Raw genomic sequence first — 10,923 nt, 5'->3', positions numbered from 1 at the left:
CCTGCATGGGACTGGGAGCAGCGTTCATGCTACGGCGGCTTATTATAAGCGACTTCGGGTTTGTGCTTTCTGTAAAGTCACTTGTAAATAAAAAAATAGTCGCTAGACTGGATTCACTCACTCACTCACACACACACACACACACGCACGTGTGCACGCACGCACGCACACGTTCCTGGAAGGAGCTTGTTTGTATAAAGTGTCGTTGCTTATTTGGGCTTCTTGTTTCCAAATGTTTAAAATGGGGGTCCGCAGGTTAATTTGTGTCAATTTGGGGGTCCTTGACATGAAAACGTTTTCATGTCAAGGACCCCCAAATTGTAATGTCCATCTGTGGACAAAGACAAAATTAAATTATTAAAATGATTAAAATTTCCCATCTAAAACGATTTTGTTCCCCCCATACAAAGTTTGTGCTGCCCACCCAGGGCTGTGTTGCAACCTGTTATAGCGCCACCATCAGGCTGATTTGAAACATGTGGGCTTCCAGATCTTCCTTACAGGCTACTGAGAGTGTCCGTGCAAAGTTTAACACCAATCGCAGGTGTTCATGATGATTGTGCAATTTGGGCGCCTCCCGCAAACCCATGCATTTGGAAGCCAATCGCAGCCAAACTGACAGATTTGTCCTGCAGCTCACATGACTACATAAGGCAGGGGTTCTCAACGTTTTTGGCCGGGGACCCCCGAAAATGCTTTGGCAACGTCTCGGGACCCCCCCATTGTTATAATTTAGCTATTTAAAAATAGCAGATCTACAAGCTCATAGCGCGCCACCGAGTGGCGCGCTACGAGCTTGTAGGTCTGCTATTTTTGAAAAATCGTGAAAAATAAAATAAAAATCTTTTTTTTTTTTTTTTTTTTTTAAACAATTTGGGGACCCCCCAAAATAATTTGGCGACCCCCCGAGGGGTCGCGACCCACGGGTTGAGAACCCCTGACATAAGGCACACTGGGCAAGACCGCTATACGCTGTAGATGGCGCTATACCATTTCTATGGCCGGAAGTTGTGCAGGATTTCGGCAGAAGTACCGCTCAGGGAAGTGACGTTGACGCTTTACAAATCTGTTTACAACTCCGTGAATTAAGTGTTGTGATTGGTTGAAAGAATATCGTTATCCGGGGGAAATATACATCTGACCGGATGTTCCGGTCCCACACTTCCGCCGATAGCGTTTCTGCCTTAGGTTGTGACCAGGCTTTTCTCTTGGCAGATGATTGTTTACTCCAGTGTTCCACCGCGCGTAATACGACATTCCCGCTATTTGTTTAATGGGTTTAATTTGCCGTTTTAAAATAATTAAAAAGAAACAGCGGATTTATCCGGGAGCTGATGACAAGGCCGTCGCGTTATGATGACGAAACCGGAAATCAAGTCATCATCTGGGCTGCTAGGGCTTCTGGGAAATTGAGTACGGGGGGTTCACTTACTTATCGCCTCATGAAGGAGGATCTTGTAGCAGCATTGTAATGGCCGCTGTGCTCATGATCATAACAAACCGACGGACCAATTTTCGCCGGATTTTCGCCATTGAAAGGTAATAAAACAATCTCGGCAGCGTAGAATATTTGATTAAAATGTGGGTAAAGAGTGATTCGCAGTAGAACTGTTAAGGATGGGACCGAGGCTAGACATATAAGGTATCCTATAGGTTTGGACTATAAAACCTTTGGTAGTAAGTAGCAGCAAAAAATGTGTTTTGAAAAATTGGCCTCATGGTGGCGCTATAACAGGTTGATTTGAAAAGTGTCCGGTCCACAGCAGAGCAGAGCTATATGCACCTGTTGACTTGAGTTGCATCGACATGATTGAATGAATTCAATGTGTGAGGAATTCTAGATGCAGACAGAAAGACAGATGTAGATAGATAGATAGATAGATAGATAGATAGATAGATAGATAGATAGATAGATAGATTAGATGACTCAACAGTAAACTGTAGGGGGATTTTTGAATATCAGTTTACATTATATTATATAATAATAAACAATATCAGTTTACATATATATCAGTTTACATATACGGCTGCTGACACCTGACCCTTTCCCAAATAAAATGTCTGTCTGTCTGTCTGTCTGTCTGTCTGTCTGTCTGTCTGTCTGTCTGTCTGTCTGTCTGTCTGTCTGTCTGTCTGTCTGTCTGTCTTATGCACACATACTTCTCTAACAGCAAAAGGCTGTGTGTCTTTAGCATTTTTTGTAGACATAGCACTCTATAGTATAGTGTATACTGTACAGATGTTCTACTGTTAGTCAGATCCTATAGGTTCTTAGCTTCCTTATGATTCCTTTTCTTTTCCTTATGATTCTTCCCGGTCGCTGCCCGCACAGAATACAAAACTCTGATGCTGGCATTTAAAGCAACCAAAGGTATGGCTCCCCCATATCTTGCAAGCATGATTGAACCTACAAACCCTCCCGAGCACTCACTAAAAACGCTGGGACAACGCTCCACACGTCCCAAACTCTTCTCCCTTCTGGCCCCAAAACTGTGGAACGCACTTCCCGTTGCAATCAGAACTGCAGCATCACTCCCGATCTTCCGCCGTAGTTTGAAAACCCACCTTTTCAGACTCCACCATGGCCCATAGCACTTACCCTACCCCCTTAGACAGCACTTTTCTTAGATAGCATTTGAAACAGACTTATAGCATGTCATGTAGACAGCACAATAACAGTACAGCATAGTATAATATATATGTATAGCTTATATGTATAGTGTCATTATATATAGATATGTTCTAGTTACGTTCTTAGCTTACGCATGTTTCTTGATAAATGCTGTTTATATATGTGATGTATTCCCATGCTTTTTGTTCTTGCTTAATGTAAATTGCTCTGGATTAAGAGCGTCTGCTAAATGCCTAAATTGTAATTGTAAATTGTTCAAATGTTGTATGTATTTGATGTATCACCATGTGTTGTTCTTGCTCACTGTAAGTCGCTCTGTCTGGATTAAGAGCGTCCGCTAAATGCCTACATTGCAAATTGTCTTTGTCTCCCAGTAACGTGATGAAAACATGACCTGTCACTCACCTAACTGTCTTATTTATGACCTTTGTCTGCTTGACCCAGACAGCACGCACGCACGCACGCACGCACGAAAAAGAGAGCTTTCTCTCAATGGACTTCTCTGAATAAATATAAAGGAAGAAATAAGGTGTAGCCTATTACTAACTAACTAAGTAACAACAACAACAGTGGTGGTGACAGAGTGATATATTTATTTACCTCAGAAAGAATCTCTTGTACAATTCCATGTGTGTCCATTATTAATACTGTAGTCTGCACACGCACGCACGCACGCACGCACGCACGCACGCACGCACGCACGTGGCGAAATCACTCATCTATACGTAGGCATAATTGATGTATCTGACTGTCATACGATGACAATAAAATGCAAATAGTACAGGGGTACAGTCAAGCACAAACGGTCCAAAAGGATAACACCGAAGAAAGAACCTTGCGGTCTTGCGGTTTCCATTCAGGTCCCATGCATACACCATGCACTTAATCAGAGACTGACGTCTGTGGTCTGCATGTGCACGACACGACAATACGAGGTGCTCGTTCTATTCCTGTCCATTCTGCCCTCATGGTCTCATATCTTCTGCTCATGTATAACCACCTGTCCAATGCTGTGTTAAACATATTCTCTACGTCTGTATAGTCTCATCTCTGCTCGTGTAATGTGAAAGCTGTGTTATGCATATCCTCCAGGGACGGTGCAGAGAGTGTTAGACGACATCCCGTTAAGAGGGCACTTTTGGACATAAACAGCGAAAACAGCAGATCTACAAGCTCTCAACACGTCGCAGCGTGACGCGTTGAGAGCTTGTAGATCATCTATTTTCGGTGGCGCAACCCAGCACTCTTTGGACAGTATTATGCGTGTCTTAAGTACCAGGTCTTATTACTTAACTTAAGACCTGGAGGCGTGATCAATGCCATTTGGCTATTCTGAGGCAAATGGCCAAACAGCATTGACCACGCCTCCAGGTCTTAAGTTAAGTAATAAGACCTGGTACTTAAGACACGCATAATACTGCCCTTTATGTAAGATGCGGTGTAAAGACATGGATTTCGAAAAACAAATTTGTTCAACGCAAAATTCTGCGTTCCACGTTCAGGAGACTTCGGAAAAAAAGCAATTCTCCTGAATGCTGCCCTCTGGTATGGCACGGAAAGGAAAGGAGTGGCGTTTTGCATTTCTTTCACCATGTAGTAAATGCTGCGTTCATGGTCTGGAGACGGCAGTCTCTCAGTTGTTTTACAGAAGGGTAAAAAACGGCAGGGGCTGAAGCCCCCTTTGATGTCTATGTGTGTATTCAACTTCAGAGGTTGTGTCGTGTGATATACTTCCTGGTGTGATCTTGTTGTGCGCGCACGTGGCTGCACGCGACTCAACTGAAATAGCGCTTTCAGATGTTTGATTTAATCGCCGTCATCAGCCTTTCAAGGCCATGCAATGGCTCCATTGTTGGCATACATTTGTTGTATTGTATTATATCTTGTGAAGCAGTCTACCACAACTGGCCATGATTATTACACCGGCTCATCATTGTACTGTAAAGTGGATTGGCCGCATCTCTCGCAGAGAAACATTGTATTTTATTTATTTAAAAGGCCTTGTGTGGTATTATAAGCTTCCTTTGTATACCTATCCTCGCTTTTAGATCCAAAGGTTACTAGACTGGACATTCAACATGTTCACAAACACACATTAGATCTACCAGTCCACGTAAGAACAACAGTAAACATTTAGATCTACCAGCTTTCTCTCAATGGACTTCTCTGAATAAATATAAAGGAAGAAAGAAGGTGTAGACTATTACTAACTAACTAAGTAACAACAACAACAGTGGTGGTGACAGAGTGATATATTTATTTACCTCAGAAAGAATCTCTTGTACAATTCCATTTGTGTCCATTATTAATACTGTAGTCTGCGCATGCACGCACGCACGCACGCACGCACGCACGCACGCACGCACGCACGCACGCAGACAGACACACACACACACACAGACACACACCGACACCCGCCAATCTGCTCAACGTTTGATAAAACCTCTCCTGGGACTTTGTGTGTTGTAAAACCTCACCCTAGGTGACACATACGCACGCACACACGCACGCACGCACGCACGCACACACGCAGTCACACACACACACACACACACACACACACACACACACACACACACACACACACACACACACACACACACACACACACACACGTGGGAGAGAGACAGAGAGAGAGAGGGAGGAGGGGGGTCGACTGTTATTGTGTGAGAATGTGAATTAGGTCAAATGTTTGCTTGCAACAACGATTAAGCATGGCCCAATGAGGAGCCGTGTTACTGTGTTGTAGCTCTGGCCCAATGAGGAGCAGTGTTACTGTGTTGTAGCTCTGGCCCAATGAGGAGCAGTGTTACTGTGTTGTAGCTCTGGCCCAATGAGGAGCAGTGTTACTGTGTTGTAGCTCTGGCCCAATGAGGAGCAGTGTTACTGTGTTGTAGCTCTGGCCCAATGAGGAGCAGTGTTACTGTGTTGTAGCTCTGGCCCAATGAGGAGCAGTGTTACTGTAGCTATGAATGCATTCATACAATCGTGTCTCCATCATGAGAAAAAACATGCATCAACAGAAAACAATATAAAAATCACACCGTGTGAAGTGAGGCGCTCATCATCACGTACATCATCGTATACATCATCAAGAATGGTGGTCCCTTATTGGCCAAGCGTTCCCACCGACATCTGAATGGTTAGCCGATTTGCTCGTCTACATATGATGTAAATTTTCCCTTCATTGTCAATGGCGTTTAATGTTTTGTTGTTTAATTTACGGCATATTTGCCAGAAGTTTGACCTAATTTCTCCTTTCATTGTCAGTGGCAAATATTGAGACGTGTGGGGACAAGATTTAGCGGACATTTGACCTATAATTTGACCTATAACACAAACCCTACAGAAATCCCTGGACGGGTGCTACACCAGAATGTTACGTGTGTTACGCGACACGTTGTGAGCATGTAGATCGGCTATTTTCAGCAAGTGTAAAAACAGTAATTATGTAAAATACATTTTACTCGACTAAATCAACTGTAGATTTAGTCGACTAAAATCTTATGATATTTAGTCGACTGAAACTAGACTAACACTAAAACATTCAGGGTGACTAAAATATGACTAAAACTAAATGGAAGCCATTCAAGAGACTATGACTAAAACTCAAATCAAGATTTGCTGCCAAAAACAACATTGGCAGTAAGGAGGATGAGACTATAGCTGGCAACACTGCCACCGACATCAAGAACTCCCGGCCAAAAAGCTTGTGTACAGTGTCGAACTAACACACGGGCATCGATCCGAGAGGACGTACCCACACCTACCTACGTGGACGTATACTAAAGAATGATGCTGGTGCAGAAAGCACAAATGAGCTGGCCAGATGTATACGGAGAACCGAGATGACTGGAGATGCCGATGGAGGGCTCGTCTGAGGACGACGTAGAGAGAGATTGTCAATGGCAAACATTGAGACGTGTGAGGAGGATAAAATCTGTATATAGGAGGGGCTATAGCGTCCCTCCCGTGCTGCAAAAAAAAACTCCTTGTGTCTAGATGGAAACCTCATCATATTCTTTCTGTAAAAAAATGGAAAATATTATTTCTGAATGTATTAGGGTTGGAAATATCAATTGCAAGAGCTAATGGAGCAAAAAGGCAGTCTATTGAGGCACTTACAGATGCTATAGAAAACGTCAAAGCACAACTATAATGTCATATTTTTCATATATATATATATATATATTGTTTTAACTTTCAATTGTATTGTTAAGTCTACCAGCCAGGCAGCCTATATGTTGTGAGATGTCGAACTATAACCGATGAAATGTCTTTCTTGTTGCAACGATAATCGGAACCTTGGGGAGGGTGGGGTGATTGAAAAATGTTTAATAAAAACTTGGTCACAAAAAAATAAAAAATAAATCACACCCGTGTTAAGTGCGGGGGTCGCTCTTATCAATGGGATTGTCAATGGGAATTTAATCTATGTGTATATAGCCCATTTTCTGTTCTGTATTTATTGTTCTCTATTGCATGTTGGCTATATAGGCCTATTTGAACAACTGTGCATGTTTATGTGTTTGCATTGATGCAGGAGGCAAAATAATACCTTCAATTTCTTTTTTACACTCTCCCAAATTATAAATCATCTTTGATAAGTTTCCCTGTGTTTCCTAGCATATTTGTATTTTAAATAATGGACATAAACTATCATTCAATCATGAATGGCTAACCATTTGAACCCATAGCATATAGGCCTATATAGGCATATTCTGGGGGGAAATATTATATCCCAGAATAGCAGACCTACAAGCTCACAACAGCTAGGTCTACTTGTTTTTACAAGAAATATTTAGTGGTTGAAAGTGTAAAGATTTATTTTTTTAATTAAAATAAATGACTCAGGTAGCTATAGCCTACTTGCAGCGCCCTCCCATCCCTTGCTCATGCACCTCGCCTTTACACTCCGAATCTATAGCCTATATAGATTTCTGGCGGCGGTGTCGAAATAAAGAGCTCATCTTCACGTTAACCAACCAACTATAATGTGATCAGGCTGTTGTTGTTTTTGGTCGGCAAGCGCCACCGTCTTTAGAACGGCAGCATTAAAGCGTCTATATATAATAAGCACCATGGACAGCTCCTGCATGCAGTCAGTCCAAGCGTGCATCGGTGCATGCCTGCAGGCAGCGGTTCAGTTCAGACAACAACAGGTTAAAACTAAGACACTGTGCCTGACTGACTGACTGACTGACTCATGACTGGCTGACTGAAGAAACGCCTGTGGAATGATAATAAATACAACATACACAATACAGCTAAAAAAAGAATGGGCCGGACCACGGACAAGCTATAACATCTGGGTTTGATGCGGCGACGCGCCGGCCACCATCCACCCATCCATTCATCCATTCATGCATTCATTCATTCATTCATTCATTCATCGGGGGTTGTGTTGAGTCGCGTTGTGTTTTGTTTTTATTATCAGAGCTGCTCGTGTATAGCAGCAGGATTATTTTTAGCCTCTCTCTCTCTCTCTCTCTCTCTCTCTCTCTCTCTCTCTCTCTCTCTCTCTCTCTCAGCTCATCAAAGCATTTTTTTTCCTCCCCCGATTCATTTTCTCCAGATAGATCTCATCAAAGTGACCGGGTTCATGTTATGCGCCGTGCGGTGTCCCCCCCGAGAGGTCACACACACACACACACACACACACACACACACACACACACACACACACACACACACACACACACACACACACACACACACACACACACACACACGCACACACGCACGCACGCACGCACACACACACACACGCACTCACACACACACACACGCACACACACACACGGGAGGGAGGGCGGGGACTCGCGCCTCTGTAAAATGTTAATGGTCTCGAGCGTTAATTATTCGTGTGATTCGCAGCATGCTGAACAACATGGCTTTCCACCAGGAGAGTTGATCCCGTCAAATCACGTCCATGTTCTCTGATGATCTGACGACGTCAATCGGCTCCGTACATACGTACAATTGGACGTCAAAGCAAAAGCACAAAAGGCGATGCAGTAACAACAGAACATCATGATGCTAGAATAGTGAGGCGGGCGAGCGGGCGCCGCGCACGTGTCCGCGTGTTAAATGATGATGATGATGACCGATGGATGCCAATGCAAAAAAAAGCAGGAGAAAAAACTATATATATATATATATATATATATATATATATATATATATATATATATATAGTGTCAAGTCCATAAGTCTGCGATCACAAAGAAAAGCAAGCATGCATGCAATATAGGCTATAGCCTATATATTTATAGGCCCACCATTGAACCTTTGACGTACGTGAGGCTTATTAATTAATCCGAATGCATATATAGGCTAATCCGAGGCGTATATATAGACTAGGTGAATGCACATTGGTGTCAGACATTGCGCTAAACCAAAGCATCCATCCATACATGATCCATCCATCTCTATACTCACTCAGCAGCCGGCAGTGGCTTGTTGGATTCCCGATGCTCTCCCTGGAACCTCCGCTCCTCCGCAATAAGCATCATCAATTAATCTTCGTGCTTCGTGCGTGTTGTTGCTGCTGCCGCTGCTCCGCCGTCCACGGAACTGAACACGAATGCAGCATATTGCATCTGGCACTGCCAGACTGGCAGGCAGGCAGTGTGCCTCCTTGGCGCGGCTGAGAGAGCCAGCCACAGCCAAGCCAGCCCCCCGGTCCGCACACCTCTGTTCCCCGGGACAAACGCAACTATTTCTGCGTCTGGATGGTGGACTCTCTCTCGGCCTATATGTATCTCTATGGAAGTCTAGCTACCTACCTATCTATGAAGATTCTCCGCCGCCGCTAAATTCCTTAATCCCCCCCCCTCCTCCTCCCTCGTCGTCATCATCAGCAGCATCATCTCTCTCTACAACACGCAAACCAATCCCCCCCCAGCTGCTGCTGCTGCTGTGTGTGTGTGTGTGTGTGTGTGTGTGTGTGCGTGTGCGTGTGTGTGTGTGTGTGTGTGTGTGTGTGTGTGTGTGTGTGTGTGTGTGTGTGTGCGTGCGCGCGCGCTGCTCCGCGCACGTTCCATGTGACACGGGGGGAGAGAGAGAAGGGAACGGGGGGGAGAGACGAGACCCCCAATTATGAGTGTGCCTTCTGCTTCTAGCGCCACCCCTCGGCTGGATTGAGAAGTGCTTGCTCATATAAGATAATGGGTGTGAATGGTGGGGACACATTATCTAATGTAATCCTGCAGCCAACCTGGGGAGAGCAACGGACTGACCTTGTGCTTCCTTCAATTCGATTATGTCAATGATGATGATTTTTACAGCCCAGTAATCTGCAGGGAACACCCCACCCATTTCTGCAAATATTTCTTTTCATGAGACAACACTGAAGAAATGACACTTTGATACAATGTGAAGTAGTCAGTGTACAGTTCAAAATAACAAAAAAACAAAGCCATTAATTCCAAACTGCTGGCAACAAAAGTGAGTACCCTTAAAGGACCACTTCACCACTTTTCAACTTCTCTTCCTATAATTGGTCCTAACTAATGTTCATGATAAAATACCACAATTTTTTTCTACTCTTCCTACTCAGTCTGTGTCCTGTGTCTCATAGGAAGGCTGTGGGCAGTTCAGAAACCCGTCTACCAGTGACATCATCGATGGTGAATCCAAGCTAATAGAAACGACAGGCTTTCTTTTCCTGAAAAGTTGCAATGCAAAGGTTGAAGCCATCGTTCTCACGATAATACAAATCTAAATATATTTTAAAACAAATCTTGTTTAAAAAAAAATCTGCCTAATGATGATGTCACTGGTGGACGGGTGTCCGAACTGCCCAAAGCCCTCCTATGAGACACAGACTGAGTAGGAAAAAATGGTGTTGTTTTATCATGAAAATTAGTGAGGACCTATTATATGAAGAGATGTTGAAAAGTGGTGAAGTGGTCCTTTAAGGTACTCCTCACCTGGTTTCCGAGTGGTTCCGTGTGTGGTGGAACCACATGGTTCCTTGTGTGGTGGAACCATTACTGGTTCCGTGTGTGGTGGAACCACATATGGTTCCTTGTGTGGTGGAACCATTACTGGTTCCTTGTGTGGTGGAACCATTACTGGTTCCTTGTGTGGTGGAACCACATGGTTCCTTGTGTGGTGGAACCATTACTGGTTCCTTGTGTGGTGGAACCATTACTGGTTCCTTGTGTGGTGGAACCACATGGTTCCTTGTGTGGTGGAACCATTACTGGTTCCTTGTGTGGTGGAACCATTACTGGTTCCTTGTGTGGTGGAACCATTACTGGTTCCGTGTGTGGTGGAACCATTAC

This window comes from Electrona antarctica, assembly GCF_951216825.1.
Source record: "Electrona antarctica genome assembly, chromosome: 2".
NCBI classification, from domain to species: Eukaryota; Metazoa; Chordata; class Actinopteri; order Myctophiformes; family Myctophidae; genus Electrona; species Electrona antarctica.
This window is presented reverse-complemented; position numbering follows the sequence as displayed.